Below are 15,851 nucleotides of genomic sequence, written 5' to 3'. Positions count from 1 at the left end.
GTGGTGCGGGCAGAGCAGAAGTCAGGAGCCAGATGACTTCAGGCTAGATTTAGCTGGATTTGTTCGATCCAGAACCAAGTGTTGACTCGTATGACTTTCCTTGAAAAAAATCTATATGGGCACGATGGGCCTGCATTCCTTCATGGAAACACTTGACTGGAGCTGAGCAGTGTCTTCCTCAGTAGAATTGTAGGGGTGGCCTTAACCCTGGTTTCATGGGGGAAATGATATACTCCACAGTTAGCCTGAGTTTGAATCCACACTTATTAGCTGTGGGACCTTGAAAAAGTTATTTCTCTGTGAATCAGTTTTCCCACCTGTCAAATAGGATGATGATGTGATAGTACCCATATTACAGGGTTGTTATAAGGATTAAATAAGTACTTATAGCAGCACGTGGCACATAATATACATTAGCTATTACAATGACAACAGGTGAGTTTCCACTGAGTAGGCATTTATGTAATGTTTCCACGAATATCATTTTATTATCTTAATGACTTCCAGATTCCCAGTGACAGATTGTAGCTGGCCTAGAGGAACCCAAGTTGGGAAAGTCACTCTTTGATCCATGAGGCCCCCTTCCCCTGAGCAAGGGAATCTTCCAGACCTCCCAAGACACGGGTGGCCTATGGCCATGACTCGTGATCTTTCCTGCTTGGAACTCTGTCCCTTCTGGGGATATGCAGGGAAGCAATGTGAAGTGACGCTTCCTGTCAGCCACTTCTAAGAGCACATCCTGATATCCCAAGGCATCCTCATTCCTCTTGTAAGTCGTTAAAATCTGTCAACAGCAGTCTGGGTTACTGGGCATTTTTATTTCCCGCCTGATGCCTGCTTGGGGTAATGAGTTCCATGAGCTTACCACCCACGGAGTGAAGTCAGATTTTCTTTTATTCTTCCTAAACAGAATTCTCTCAAGCTTTAAGCAGGGCACCCTGGTCTAGTTCAGGATTTGGTGAATGCGTTCGTGACCAGCCTCACCTAACATTCATGATCAAACAGATGTGATTCCTTCTTGGCTTCTATCTTCCCAGATGGAAGAACCCTCAACATATTACTCTGTATTTTTGTGGTAGCTTCCCTATTTCCTTGACGACTTTGGCCGGCCCTTTTTCTAGGTTCCCACTGTCTTTCTTGAGCTTTAGTAAGCGCACTGGACAGACATCCCTCCCCCACCGCATACTGACCCGATGCCACATTCTGTTACGCTTGGATGCCCTTCCAGGTACCAAATGAGAATTTCACTTCAGTACATGCAAATTGCAGTCATTTTGCTGAAAACCGGAACAAGAGGGTATTGGGAGTTGGTGAAAGAGAAGAGAGTCAAAGCAGCAAGCAAGCAGAGCACAGGCAGAGGATTTGCCGTAGAGGTGTGGGAACAATAAAAGAAGGTGAGATCTTAGAACCCTGACTCAGAACTCCACCCCGAGGCCGCTGTCCACAATCCAGTCCTTGCCCCCTCACCATGGCCTTGGGTGCCAGGCTGCATCAGTCAGAGCGATTTCCTTTTCTCAGTTTGCGTAAAGCCATCTCATGGACCAGCGGCTGTCCTGCCCAGGATGGGACAGCTGTGTCCTCTAGAGGGGAGGGCAGAAAAAGCCAGGTCAGAGCAAGGCACTGGGTCCTCCTACTCTGACATAAAGTTCTTCTCATCATTCGTCCAGTATTTATTGAGCATCTCTGCGCAGCACTGTTTTAGGTGTTGAGAGGACAGTGGTGAGTAAGACAGACATGATTGCTGCTCTCATGGAGCTTACATTATAGTCAGGGGAAATAAATAAACAAGGTAAATTTAGACATCACAAGCATCACGATGGTCTAGATCAGGGTTGGCAAATCCAGCCCTTGGGTCAACTCCGGCCCTTGGCCTAGTTAGTAAGGCCCATGGGCTAAGAATCATTTATATATTTTTAAGGATTCTAAAACAATACAAACTTCTAGGAGGCATGCAAACCCTCATTATCTACTCTTTTTCATGACAGAAAAAGTTTGCCAAGTACTGGTTTAGACAGTGACTCAAGGTGGTAGGGTGGTCTAGTGACACATCAGCTGCTTCCCCAGGACCCCTCCAAATGTCTCAAACACATCGTAGCCTTGAGATTTGGGTGGTGGCATGGGGCTTTCACCGCCTAAGCCTACTAATTAGGGTCCTTTGAGCACTGACTGGTTCAGGGTTATACCAGTTAGTGTGTGGGATTCTCCTGGGCTAAGGGACTGGTTAGGTGAAGTCCGGACTTTCCTTTGAGCGTTGGAGGACAAGAATCTCTCTTTCTGGATGAGGTTGGATATAGATGTGAGGCCAGGGATTGCTGCAGCCATATTGCTGCATGAGCCATATTGAGCATGAGGATAAAGGTGACCTGTTGAGGGGAGCACCCAGAGAATCACAGAAAAATCCTGACTATACCCTGGCTGGAGCCTGATTTGCTTCTGGACTTAGTTCTACAGCCAATAAACTCCCTTCAGTGTTTAAGCCGATTTAGGTTTCTTGTTCCTTTTGACCAAAACATCTTAACCGATATAGATGGTCAAGGAAGAAGGAGGTGATGTTTGAGCTGAGATATGAATGGGAGCAAAGAAGATCTGGACGAAAAACCTTCCAAGCAGAGGAAAATGCAAATGCAAATATCCCAAGATGGGTATGAGCTAGGCACACTGGAGAAGTGGGAAGGTCAGTGAGCCATGGGGAGGGAGAATGGTATGCGGCGAGGGAGAGGAGCAGGCCAGGTCTGGCGGCCCAGGAGAGGAGCTTCGCTTTTGCTCTAAATGCAACAGGAACCCACTGTTAGTTTCTTTTTAAATTTTTTAAACGGATTTTTATTAACATACAGCAGTACAGTACACAAGGTTTAAGGGCACAGTTGGATGAAATGAACACCTACGCACATATACATAAATCTCTGTCACCCAGATCAAGAACGATCTCAGCCCCCACAAACCATGTATGCAATTTAAAATTTTCTAGGAGCCACATGAAAACAAGTGAAACACAGATGAAATTAATTTTAATAATGTATTTGATTTTAATTCAGTGGATCCGCAATATTCTCTTAAGGCATAATCAGTGTTAAAGGTGTCAGTAAGCTGTTACCTTTCCCAAGTCTTTCAAATCTTACATGGACAGCACATTTTGATTTGGACTAGCCACACTTCAGGGCTCAGCATCCACACACGGCTAGTGGCTACTGTAGGAACAGTGCACGTCTAGAGAGTAAGGAAATGAAGCAAACATGGTCCATTGATCAGAATAGAAGTCATGTAAATGTAAGCCACTGACCTTATCTCGGTTTAGAGTCCTGACTCTTTCATTTTATTTTAGTGAAAAAAAGTTCCCACCCATTCTCAGTTCCCTACCCTATACTCCTCCAAGGTCTTACACGCGACACAGCATTTTCCTACCATCAGTGGTTTTCCTTCCCTTTTGGGCTCTCGTGAATGGAGCTGTCCTTCTGCTCATTCTCAGGCACTGTTAAGTGTGGATAAGGAAGGGAGCCACAGCTGGTGACCCGTGTTCATCCCCCCGTTCTGTTCTTACCTCCAGGACTGGCTTTCCTGGCAGCGAGTCAATGGAACCCCTTCTTCACACACAGGTGTATAACACTGGAGCTCACCTGTGTTGCAAGGGGACGATCTGAAGGAGCAATGACTAAGAAATTAACCTAGTCCTTCTGGATTTCATTCTAATTGTTGGGTGTGTCCTGGGCGCCAGAATCATAAAGCAGGCCTGCTTTCCTTCCTTTGATGCATTTAAAGAGCCCTGGATTTGCAGCCACGACACGGAGTACTAGTCCCACAGCCATCACTAGCGGCAGTATCACTTTGGGTGTAGGGTTTAGCTAATCTGAGCATCACTTCCTCTGCTGGTTAAACATGAGTAATAATACCTGTCTTATAGGTTACAGTGATTACCAGATAAATCATACAGTTTGAAACTGTAAAGCATTACACAAATACAAGACGCTAACCTTTACAGCAGGGAACATGATGCAGGACATACAACAGGGGGAAAGGCCCCTCTAAGATGCTCAGGGCAGGAAGCACGTTTCTTCCCCTCTGCCCTCTTGCCTTTGCTCTTCGCCCCCTCACAGTTTGTAATGGCGTGTGTGTGGCTTTACAAGCAGCAGGCGCTCTGATCCAAAAGAATGACTAATTGAACACGCTCCTGGTATTTTGGTCCTTCATACACGCCTGTCCTGGGCTCCTGGAAAGGCAACCCCCAAGGGAAGCCTCTTGGCCAGGTGTCCGAAAATGTTTCCTCCGCACGCGGGTGGCAATTCCTCCGCCGGCGGGTAGGTTTCCATTGGCTCCGGGCGCGGGGGGGGGGGGGGGGGGAGGGAAGGGGTCCCCTGCGTGTATCTTTTATTGGCTGACTGTAGCTGGGACCAGGAGCCACAGGCCCTGCGCAGTTCACAGCCCCGGGAATCTCTGAGGGCTGCTGGCGCCTTTGCTGCCTCCTGTCCCCAGGTGGCCGGTGGGAGCGCCCTCCACGCCCCCTGGGCCCTTCCCGGACTGCTCTTCCAGTCCCAGGCCGGGCACCTACAGCCTCCTCTCAAATCGCCTCCTTGGGGGAACCGTCCCAGGCTAAACCCAGCCATTACCAGTCCCTTAATGGACACATTTCTGGTCCCCGGCTCAGAGGCGGGGCATCAGTCCCCGAGCCACGCACACGAGCTCTGCCTTTGTCACTTTCTCAAGCTCCGCCAGCTGCGTTAGAATGCTCAGGCTTCTTAACTCTTCTCCCCGCGAAACACAGGTCAGAGGATGCAGTAAACCTACTGGCTCCTCCCCGAAGAACTCTGAGACTTCAATGCACTGGGCCCCAGCCAACAACCGAATAAAGTGGAAAATTTTTTCATCACTTACAGAAAGTATTTTCACTCGGCAAAACAGCAGCTCCGGCCCCTCTGAGCAACCCCGTCTTAGCCGCGCCGGGCAAGAAAGCACCCGTGCAGTTGGCGGCGCTTTCCGGAGGCTGCTCCAACCCCCCTCCCACTTCCCATCCCGCTGTCATTGTTCCCCCGCCGCTCCGGGCCGCGCACCCCGCACCCCGCACCCCGCAGCCCGGCCCCGCGCGCCCGGGCAGCCCCCCGCGCTCCGGACCGGCTGCAGCCGCCGCGGCTCGGGGCGCCCCTTCACCAGCCCAGGCCTAAGCAGCTCGGCGGGGGCGCGGGGGCGCAGGCGGGGCCCGAGCTGCCAATCCCCGCGCGGCGCACGTGCGGCACGTCTCCGCATCCGGCCCCCGCCCCGCGCGGGCTCCGCCGGGTTTTCGGTGCGGGGGGGGGGGGGGCGGGTGGGTCCCGAGACAACCCGGGCTGCGCCGGCGAGGGGGGTGCGCAGGGGGTTGGAGGTGGGACCGCGCGGGGGTCGGGAGTGTGTCCGGATGGGGGGGGGGGTGGGCTGGGCGGTGCGAGCGGCCCGGTGGGGGGGCGGTCAGTGGGGTGTTGAGAGGCTGTGAACGCGCAGGGGGTAAGGGGGATGCCTAAGGGTCGATGGGGTGGGGATCGCAGGGGGCGGGGGAGTACTGCGCGCCGAGGGAGTGCCCCAGGGCCCACCGGAGGGTCCGCCCGCAGCTCGACCACCTCCCTAACCTGTTAGGGGAGCGCCGGGAAATTCCCCAAGCCCTCTCAGCCCGTTTCTGTCCCTCTCTGTCACTAGAAAGTGAGCTACGGACGGGTGCAGAAGGGCCTGTTGTCCACCGCCTGCTTAGCCGAGGGCCCTAGGCAGGAGGGCGGGGGGCCGGCGAGAGGGGGCCTTCAAATGCCGGGCCCAGAGCACCTGTTCAGGAGACAGCAGATCATTTTAGGCCCCTTCTTCACTACCACCCTCCCCACCCCCGCCCCGCTCCCTCCCTTCCCTGCATCCCCGCCGCCGTCTCCGCCCCGAGAATAGGGAGCGTTTTATTTCTGGTTGTGACTTTGAAACGCAGCCATCCAATGTGTTGGCCTCTCGGCGGAGGCCCAGGAATCAGAGCTGTGGACTTGACAGAGCGCAGAGCGGGGCACCGCCTGCAGGGGACTGGCCGTCGCTGATGGTCCACTCCGAGATGGAGCTTGCCGATTGCCCCTCAGTGTGCTGGGAAGGAGGAAGGCGGAGGGGCCGACGGTCTGTACACACAGCGACATCTTCATTCCCCGCTGTGCTGCTTGGACCCCGGAAAGTTCCGCGTCCCAGCGTGGAAGCCAGCTGGATGTCGCTGTACCTCGCTGAGAGTCCCCCCCCCCCCCCCCAGCTGCACCGCTGTTTTACCCTCCTTGAAAGGCTGTAACAACTTCCGGAAGAGGAACTCCCTTTGAAGTGTGGGCAGCATTTCGGTTCCTCTGACTTCTCCTTGTCTCCTTTGATGTGGAATGACGCCAGGCTTAGCAGAGACTGGCTCCTGGGGACCCATAGATCAAACGCCACCCCCAAGTTCACCTCCAGCAGGACGGACATATTGAAGGGCAGACTGAAATACTCTAGAATCTTAAAATTTTCCATTTCCTGCTGTTTTTTTTTTTAATTAATACTGTTCATATTTTTCAAATGTATCATTCAATTCTTGATGCCTGTGAAATTACAGTGGAAAACCTTGGGCCCAAGTGCTTTATCTACATTATTTCATTTACTCCTCACAACTACTCTCTCCCACGCGAGTATTATCCCCCACTTTATAGATGGGGAATTGAAAGCCTAGCTGTCTGAGACCCTTTCTTCTTAAAAAAAACCATTTTTTTTTAATGTTTATATATTGTAGAAAGAGAGAGTGCGAGCAGGGAAGGGGCAGAGAGAGAGGGAGACACAGAATGTGAAGCAGGCTCCAGGCTCTGAGCTGTCAGCACAGAGCAGGTGGCGGGTCTTGAACCCAGGAACCCCGAGATAATGACGTGAGCTGAAGCTGGACACTTAACCAACTGAGCCACTCAGGCCCCACTCTTCCTTTTTTTTTTTTTTAATGTGCTATTTATTTTTGAGAGAGAGCATGAGTGGGGGAGGGGCAGAGGGAGAGGAAGGGACAGAGGACCTGAAGCACGGTCTGCTCTGAGCGTAGTGAGCCCCATGTAGGGCTCGAACTCATGAACTGCGAGATCATGACCTGAGCCCAAGTAGGGCGCTCAACCAACTGAGCCACTCAGGTGCCTCTAGAGCTTTCCTTCTTGAGCACCTCCTCCGCTAAAAGCCAATTGGGTGAATCAAACAAATCGAAACCCACAAAGCACAACAGTGCCTGGCACACAGTAACTGCACAGTGAAAAGTTATTGATTTTTTGGATGACTGTCGCCATTACGAAGAATAAGCATGAAAGTTCTATCGTGATAGCAAGTTCTACAGCAGTCGTAGGCAGTAGACCTTGATGCGTTCTTTCAGAAGCATTCAGGGTTTTGTTTTTCCCTGGTGAGAGCTGTCTCTAAATGGTATTGGGAATTGGACTCCAGAACAAGTTGCTCCAAGACAAACTATACTGAAGTTTTCCCACAGAGATTTGCTCCGGACCTGATCTGTCCTTCCTTCCCAACTGGAGACGTTAGCAAAAACACGTTAGCAAAAACATGCCTTTCAGACCTCAGCTGGGTGCTTTGATGCCCTGGAGTTAAAATGGAATGTGTGTGTGTGTGTGTGTGTGTGTGTGTGTGTGTGTTAATGACATGGAAATGGTAACTTGACTTTGACATTATTTACCAAATCATTTACTTTTTTTAAAAAGTGGGGTTTTTTTGATTTTACAAAGTAATGTTCTTTTTTTATTTAAAAAAATTTTTTTAACGTTTTATTTATTTTTGAGACAGGGAGAGACAGAGCATGAACAGGGGAGGGGCAGAGAGAGGGAGACACAGAATCTGAAACAGGCTCCAGGCTCTGAGCTGTCAGCACAGAGCCCGACGTGGGGCTCGAACTCACAGACCACGAGATCATGACCTGAGCCGAAGTTGGCCGCTTAACTGACTGAGCCACCCAGGCGCCCCCAAAATAATGTTCTTAAAAAACATTTTTTTTTTTGAGAGAGAGAGCACACGAGCATGAGTTAGGGAGAGGCAGAGGGAGAGGGAAAGAGAATCCCAAGCAGGCTCCCTGCCCAGCAAGGAGCCCTACACGCGGCTCCATCCCACAACCGTGAGATCATGACCTGAGCCGAAATTCAGGGTCCGATGCCCAACCGCTTGAGCCACCCAGGCGCCCCTATGTTTTAAAAGTGCTGCTTTGGTGGGTAGAGGTCCTCCTGAAAGCCCCTGAAGTTAAGAGACTGACTAGGAATCATCTGAGCGGGGCAGTGTGGTGGAGCCTGTCCTGGACCCGGGTGTGCCCTGGGAGAGCCGGGAGGACGGCGAGCTGCCCCACTGCTCGGCGGTTAGCACGGGGAGGGGGCAGGAGCGACAGAAGCACTGATAACAGCACCGTGAAGCACCGATGAGGCCTCTCTTTAGCCGAAGGCTGGGGGGAGGTCCGGCACAGCCAGGCTTTTGCTCTTAACACAAAAAGGTAGAGGAACGTATGACGGAGTCACACGTGGTAATAATAAAAATAATAACAAATGGTATTTACTGAATCCCTACCATGTTCTGAGCACCGCACTCGGGCTTCACAGGCCTCCCATCACTGGACCCCATGAAGTAGGCAGGTGACTGTCAGTATTCCCACTCGGCAGCTGGGAAGGCAGCTATAGGAAGGTTCAGTTGCCCAGGGCTACGAAGTGGCTCAGCCAGGGCTCCCGCTCGTGGCTGTGTCACCCAGACACGTGGGGATAGAAGCGCTTTGCTCGTTTTTGCTGAGATTCCGTTTCCGAGCCCTTGTGGTGGGGAAACTTAGGGGCTTCCTGGTCCGACTCTACCTGAGAAGAAACTTTTGAAAAGGAGTTGGCTGAATCAGAGGGAAGGGGAGAATAGCTAAGGGTCCCCTGGCCCAGCAGGGATCGGTGAGAGGAAGCAGGACAGATGACACAGTGGGACAGCGTCATGACTGGCGTCGTTGTCGGAGGAGCAAGGGTCCTTCCAGTGGTATGTGTTCAGGGAAAAACTAAGAGAGAGGGGGGCCTTGGTGAGTCCATCGGGAGCAGAGGAAGGCAGGTGTCCTAGGAAGGGGTCCACAGTAAGAGGTGGGACCTGCAGGGCGGCCAGTCGGCTTCAGAGTATCCCAGTAACTCCTCGTCTCAGTAACACGGTGGTATGGGTTCAGTCGTGTCCTCCTACCCGCTTCATACGTTGAGGTCCTAACTCCCAATACCTCAGGATGTGGCCTTATTTGGAAGTAGGTTCATTGCAGGTGTAATTAGCTAAGTTAGAATGAGGTCGTCCCAGAGGAGGGTGGGTCCTTGATCCCATATGACTGGTGTCCTTACGGAAAGGGGAGATTTGGACACAGACACGACGCACAGGGAGAACGCCGTGTGGGCATGAAGGCAGGGTTCAGGGTGAAGTGTCTCCCAGCCAGGCAGACCACCAGAAGCTGGAAGAGGGGCCTGGAACAGATTCTCCCTCTCAGCCCTCAGAAGAAGCCACCCTTGCCGACACCTTGAGTCCAGGCTTCTGGCCTCCAGAACCGTGAGACAGGGCATTTCTGCTGGCTAAGCCACCCGTTTGCAGGACTTTGTTGCAAAGTAATACAAACGGCAGCACATCGGCTGGCTGTCCTGGGTGCGTAGAGCCCTTCGGTTTTTGAAACCTTGCTTTGTAGAAGCTGAGAGGGCCTGTTTAAAAAAAAAGTGTTTTTTTAATGTTTATTTATTTTTGAGAGAGAGAGACACACACACAGAGCGTGAGCCGGGGAGGGGCAGAGAGAGGGAGACACAGAATCCAAAGCAGGCTCCAGGCTCCGAGCTGTCAGCATGGAGCCCGATGCGGGGCCCAAACCCATGAACCGTGAGATCTTGACCTAAGCGCAGGTCGGACGCTTAACCCCAGAGAGGGCCTGTTTTATAAAAAGTCATCTCCTCTCTCTAACAGAATGATACATGTACATAGTTTAGAAGTAAAATGGAGGGGCGCCTGGGTGGCTCAGTTGGTTAAGCATCTGACTTTGGCTCAGGTCATGATCTTGTAGTGTGTGAGTTTGAGCCCTGCATCTGGCCTGCTTGGGATTCTCTCTCTCTCTCCCTCTCTCTCTCTGCCCCTCTCTCACTTGCACTCTCTCTCTCTCTCAAACTTTTTTAAAAAAATTTTTTTTTAATGTTTATTTTTGAGAGAGAGAGAGAGAGAAAGAGAGAGAGAGAAACAGAGCTCGAGAGGGGAAGGGCCAGAGAGAGAGGGAGACACAGAATCTGAAGCAGGCTCCAGGCTCCGAGCTGTCAGCACAGAGCCTGACGCGGGGCTCGAACTCACGAACCACGAGATCATGACCTGAGCCGAAGTCGGACGCTTAACCGACTGAGCCACCCAGGCGCCCCTCAAATGAACTTTAAAAAGAAACTGAAATGGAATAAATATTTATCGTCATGAAAAGGAACAACCACCCTTTGTCCTCTGGGCTCTCTCCTCTGAGGAAATGACTCTCAGCTGGATAGCCTTTTTCCTGGCATTTACCTCTATTTTCCTAAATAATCTGTGTATATTACTATTTCTTGATTTTTCACTTTGAGACATTACCTGTTGACTTCCAACCATGGTAGCTGAGGAGATAGCCCCCTACCATGTCCCTCCATTACAACATTTGATGAAGTGGTCAGTGTACCCATTGTTGGGACTAGACAAATGTTGTCAGCCTCTGACCACACCCCTTTCTCCTACTACCCTTTTCTTATTAAGGCGTTATTATCGGCTGTTTTTTTCTTTTCATCTGCCTGATTCTCTTTGACCATCTATGTTGCCCATATGCTCTGTCGTCTCTGCCATACCACTGTCACCAGGTCCTGTGCCCTTCATTTATCCCAGGCAGGGCAGTCCAGGTGCCAGGAAGGAGGAGGGGTTGTCTTTTAAAAGTGGCTAGCCGCTTTCTGGGTTTTTTTTTGAGGTGGATGTTTCAATTCAACAAATACACTGTTCATCTCACCTGAGCGTAGAGGTTCATCGTTCTGGTTTCAGCACGTTGATCATCTGTTACGGTAAGCCAGGTCTGAATCCGGGGGAGCAAATGACTGGAGAGCCAGTGATTCCTAAACTCACTCTTACAGAAACTGGTATTTTTGTTGGGTTTTTCTTCCCCCTTGGGGGGAAGGAGGTGGGTGGAGAAGGGGTGGAGATTTGCTGCAGGCTGCTTGCAGGAGACGGGGCGAGTGCAAGGGTGCAAGGTGCATTTTCTCCGTCTCTGCACAGAATCAGCACTGGTGGGTCACGTGGGGTGTGGGGGCTCCAGGGCATGGAGGCGGCCCCTCTGACCTGGAGACTTACAGCCTCACCATGGGCACTGTGCCATTAGCAGTGGTGGCCCTGGGGCTCGGAGTGGTGGTTTGGGGGCCATGGATCTCAGCCAGAGAAGTCAGGGCAGAAGGACACAGTCGTGACTGGGACTAATTGGGGAACCCTTTTGAGGACTCCCTGAAAGACCCAGGGGAAACGTTCAGGGATGGGACTGAGCACTGACATTCCTCCAGCATCTCAGAATCACTGTGATTTGAAGTAGCAATCTAAAAGGGATCAGATTTCACCCCAGGCTGCTGCAAACTCAGTGCACGTGCATGGTTTCTTCAGAATGATTCAGGAAGACGGACAGGGTATTTTTACCCTTATTTTATGGATGGGGAATCAAAGTCTCAAAGAAGCGTGTCTTTAATTGTTTTTAATGTTTATTTATTTTTGAGAGAGAGAGATTATTTATTTTTGAGCAGGGGAGGGGCAGAGAGAGAGGGAGACACAGAATCGGAAGCAGGCTGCAGGCTCTGAGCTGTCAGCACAGAGCCCGGTGTGGGGCTTGAACCCATGAACCATGAGATCAGGATCTGAGCTGCAGTCTGACGCTCAGCTGACTGAGCCACCCAGACGCTCCTTAAAGAGGCTCGGCTTTAAGCGAGAAATGGACTTGGCCCCCTGGCCCAGTGTTTTTCTATTTTCGTTGAACACAAAATTCAAGTTGCGGGAAGGTACAAGGAGACATAACAGGCCCATCATACAATTCACTGGTCCTAGGTGCGAGGTATTTATTACATTCAGTATGGGCATCACATTTTAAAAGGCACAAGAGTAAACTCAAGAACTCCCCAGACTTAAATAAGCTTCACGAAAGCAGATCAAGCCTGACCTTTTCAATGTTACCTCCCGTTGCCCAGCAAGACTTGGCACGTAGGTGCACAATAATTATTTACTGGACAAATGAATGAATCCTGGGGATGACGAAAGACCTAGAAACCAAGTCATTTAGGAGGTTGCTGGAGGTGCTGAAAGCACTGAGGGGAGGAGGAGAGCACAGGAGAACTGTCTTCAAGTATGAAAAGCCACCGCACGAAAGAGGGATCAGACTGATACGTGTAAGTCCAGGTCAGAGACAGCCGGGGGGCAGGACAAGAGCCAGTGGGCAAAAGCTGGAGTGACGCCAGTGTTGGCTTAGAGTGACAGGACAACTTGCAACACTTAAAAAACTGTCCAAAGGGAAAATGGAATGTTAGGAGCGACCGTCACAGGCTCTGCTTTGGGGGGTTTCGCTGTGCCGCTTGGGGTGCAGGCCGCTGGTGCTGGAGGGTCCCAGGGGCCCATCTCCCCACTCGCTCCTGTGAGACCAGGCTGCGGTGGTCTTCACTGGAACCTTCTGTCTGCCCCCAGGACGAGCCAAAGATCTGTGGGCCCCGAGAGCCCGTGAGCCCTCCGGACAGAGTGGTGCCCCACCCCGGGGCCCAGGGTGGATTCCTGGAGAAAGGTGCTGGAGGTCGCATCACTGGCGTCACTGGTGGAGACCAGCTGTGTCAGGAATTGCGTTGAAAAGTGAGCCCAGGGCCAGGCTGCTGGGAAAGGAGTGAAGACATGAAGAATGTCACTAAAGGAACTACAGGACTTGCTGGCTGATTTAATGCTGGGGGAAAGGAATCCTGAACTTTCCAGCCTGGTAGTTGGACCTTCACAGCAGAAATTGGGAAGGAGAGACATTTCTCAGATACTGACCGAGAGAGGTACCTTGGAACCAGCCCGGGGTCTGGGCGAGAAATGGGATGGTGAACTGATGCAGTGTTTGCAACCCGTCAGTGTAGACTGGACGCATGAAACCGTGTGGGCAGAGGGGCTCTGAGATGAGGAGTTGGGCAGAGTATGGAGCCGAAGAACACACACAAAAGCCACGGTGTCCCAGAGCCCAGAGTCCCGGCTTCAGGCCTTTGGACACATCCCCAGCCACTGGAGTTATTCGTTTCCCTTTGGGTACTTTCTTAAATACCACAGGTGCTCCGCTGGGACCCCACAAGGCTGGTGTCTTCCCACAGTTGGGCATCGGTCTGTTTCCTGTCTTTCTAGCCTGATTCCCCCTGAAAGCGGAGCCTGAGAAGATGGACTTGCGTGCAGGTCACCTCCCCTGGGAAATGATCCCGAGGAACTAGAGAGAGGACCGGGCAAGAGAAACAGGAAAGGGAAACGTCACCCCAATTGGCTTTGGGTAACCAGGGCTCAGTCCTGCCGGGGGTCTTCCAAGAAGCCGTGAAGACCACGCCTGTGACTTGTTTGCCCAAGCAAAGGGGGTGGAGACTCCCCACTGGTTCTTGTTTCCTGGTAGTGAGAGCTGCCCCATGGTGAGTGGGTTGCTGCAGGTTACGGATTCCACAGGTGACAGTAGAGAAAAGCCAGGGCAGAAGGCAGGAGATACGGGGCACGGCTGAGGCAAGGTGCCGTAGGTGACACCCTGTGTGGCTGGTTGCTGTAGCAACAGCTGGAGCAGAAAGAGGATGTGAGGCACGATGTCCCATCCCCGTATTCGGCATCACGGCGGGACCTCCCCCATCCATGCCTACACTACCCGGAAGCAGAGTTCTCTCTAGATTTTCTACATGACGATCTCCATATGCACCACAACATGCTCAGTGCCAGGGGCCCGGGCACCCGTCACCTGCCTCTGGACCACCTCCCATGTGGCTAATCTCCTCCACGGGCTGCAGCCTTAACAATTGAGATGGTTGCAAATGTAATGATTAGCTCAGCCTTGTCAGGGAGTAAACTTGCTTTTGGTTGAGTTTCCTAAATTCCGGGACCCATACACTCTCCCTACAGCCCATCGGTCTCCCTGGCAGCTAGGAAAATGCACTAAGAAGCTGCTGGGTGTCTTCCCGCTGACAGGTGCAATCTCCCCACACCTTGTTCACTCCCAGCACTGGGGCTGGACCAGGAAGGAGGGGCGGACAGGTGCTGGAGGGACTGAAGAGCTGCTGACCTGTGACGGGCTGAGTCTCCCAAGATGCTTCTCGTCAGTGGGAAATGGATGGAAATTTCCTATATTCTGATCTCTTCGGGCAAGACTGAACTTATTGCTGTAATGGGAAACTCTTTTAGTGAAGGCTTGAGCATCCCATCCCAGCGATTTCTATCACTATTGGATTCTAAGCTCTTTATATTTACAGATTTGCTCTGCCTCACTCATGCTACTAAGTGTACTTTTACTGAATTTCTATGAACAGGTTAAGTAGTTTTATTTCCTGACTTCTTGTGATTTTTCAATGACCCCCGTTTGGAGTTCATGATCATACAACCGCAGGGGTTTTCTGAGGTTAAGAGAAAACAGCAGCTTGAAGGCTCAGGAGGTGGATGGACTTTGGGAGTTCTGGAAATAGAGCCCAGATGTAGATTTACAGATCCTTGATGAGCCTGGATTGGCAGCTTGGATGACCTGATCCTCCAAGGATGAGTAATGCTGCTAGATTGGTCTCCTGCCTCTGGAAACACAGCACACAGAAGCTTCGAGAGGACTGGTCTCCTGCCTCTGGAAACACAGCACACAGAAGCTTCGAGAGGACTGGTCTCCTGCCTCTGGAAACACAGCACACAGAGGCTTCAAGAGTGAGTGGAAAGTTGCTGGTCATACCTTCTCAGGCCCAGATATGCATTCTGGGCCATATAGTTAGGAATCATCCTTATGGTTTAGAGAAAACAGTTGAAATTTCCTGATTTATATCAATTAGTTTAGATTCAGCCACAACAATAGCAGCTTCAAACAGACATATTAAATTGCTTCTCATGTACACAATCTAGTTCTAATATGTCAGCTTCAGCATTATCAGGGGTATAGGCTCTTTCCAGCCCTCTGTCTGCCCTTTCTAGACTGTGTGTCTCATCCTTCATGGTCCAAAACGATTGCTGGGGTCCAGCCATCACACCTGACTTCTAAGCAGTAGGAGAGAGGAAAGAAAGAAGGCCCTATACCTTCTTTTAAAGACTGGAAGAACCATGCTGTTTGCTTATACTTCACTGGCTAGAACTTAATGGCCAGACTCAGCTGAAAATTAGTCCATTAGCAGGGGGTAATTCTACTTGGAATAAATTTGGGGTTCTGTTACCAAGCGGGAGAAACAGCATTGCTGTTAGGTTGGGCAGACATCTAGCAATCTCTATCAGAGAAAGCTGTATTTAGTAGCTGTGAAATAAACAGGTTTTTGGGATTTGTAATTCACTTAACTCTGTGTGGCACCGACCCCAGGCAGATCACTTTACTTCTTTGAGCTTCGGCATCTTCACTGAAAAAAGAAAAAAGTTAGACTTCCTGACCAATAGCCGTGGCTGTTAAACTGTGTTCCATGAAGTCCTGGGGTTTCTTGGAGGCGCCTCAGAGGCTAACGGAAGCACCTTGAGCTGAGACAGGAGAGGAGCCCAAGCCAGGACCTGCTTTTTTATTTGCTTTGTTGTGTTACCAGGGATCTCAGCAGTTGTAAAGTTCCATGGCCCCAGGGAGAAACTTCAGGAGCAATGGTGGAAAGTTTCTGGGTTTCAAGAGAAGCAAATTGAACAGGTTATGTGGGCTTAGGTTTCTGTGGTTCTAG

General features: G+C 51.2%; 1 long non-coding RNA gene across 1 annotated transcript; it reads right to left on the bottom strand.

Moving 5' to 3' along the window:
- Positions 1 to 463: 463 nt before the first annotated feature.
- On the bottom strand, positions 464 to 5,013 carry LOC122488397. The gene is made up of 3 exons (XR_006298606.1): positions 1,468 to 5,013; positions 1,191 to 1,277; positions 464 to 834 (listed from the first exon to the last, which is right to left on the bottom strand). It is a non-coding gene; the product is annotated as an uncharacterized LOC122488397 (long non-coding RNA).
- Between the last annotated feature and the right edge of the window lie 10,838 nt (positions 5,014 to 15,851).

The sequence above is a fragment of the Prionailurus bengalensis genome, chromosome A2 (assembly GCF_016509475.1).
Source record: "Prionailurus bengalensis isolate Pbe53 chromosome A2, Fcat_Pben_1.1_paternal_pri, whole genome shotgun sequence".
In the NCBI taxonomy this organism is placed as follows: domain Eukaryota; kingdom Metazoa; phylum Chordata; class Mammalia; order Carnivora; family Felidae; genus Prionailurus; species Prionailurus bengalensis.
Note: the sequence above shows the minus strand (reverse complement) of the source record. Positions and strands in the feature narration are given on the sequence as shown.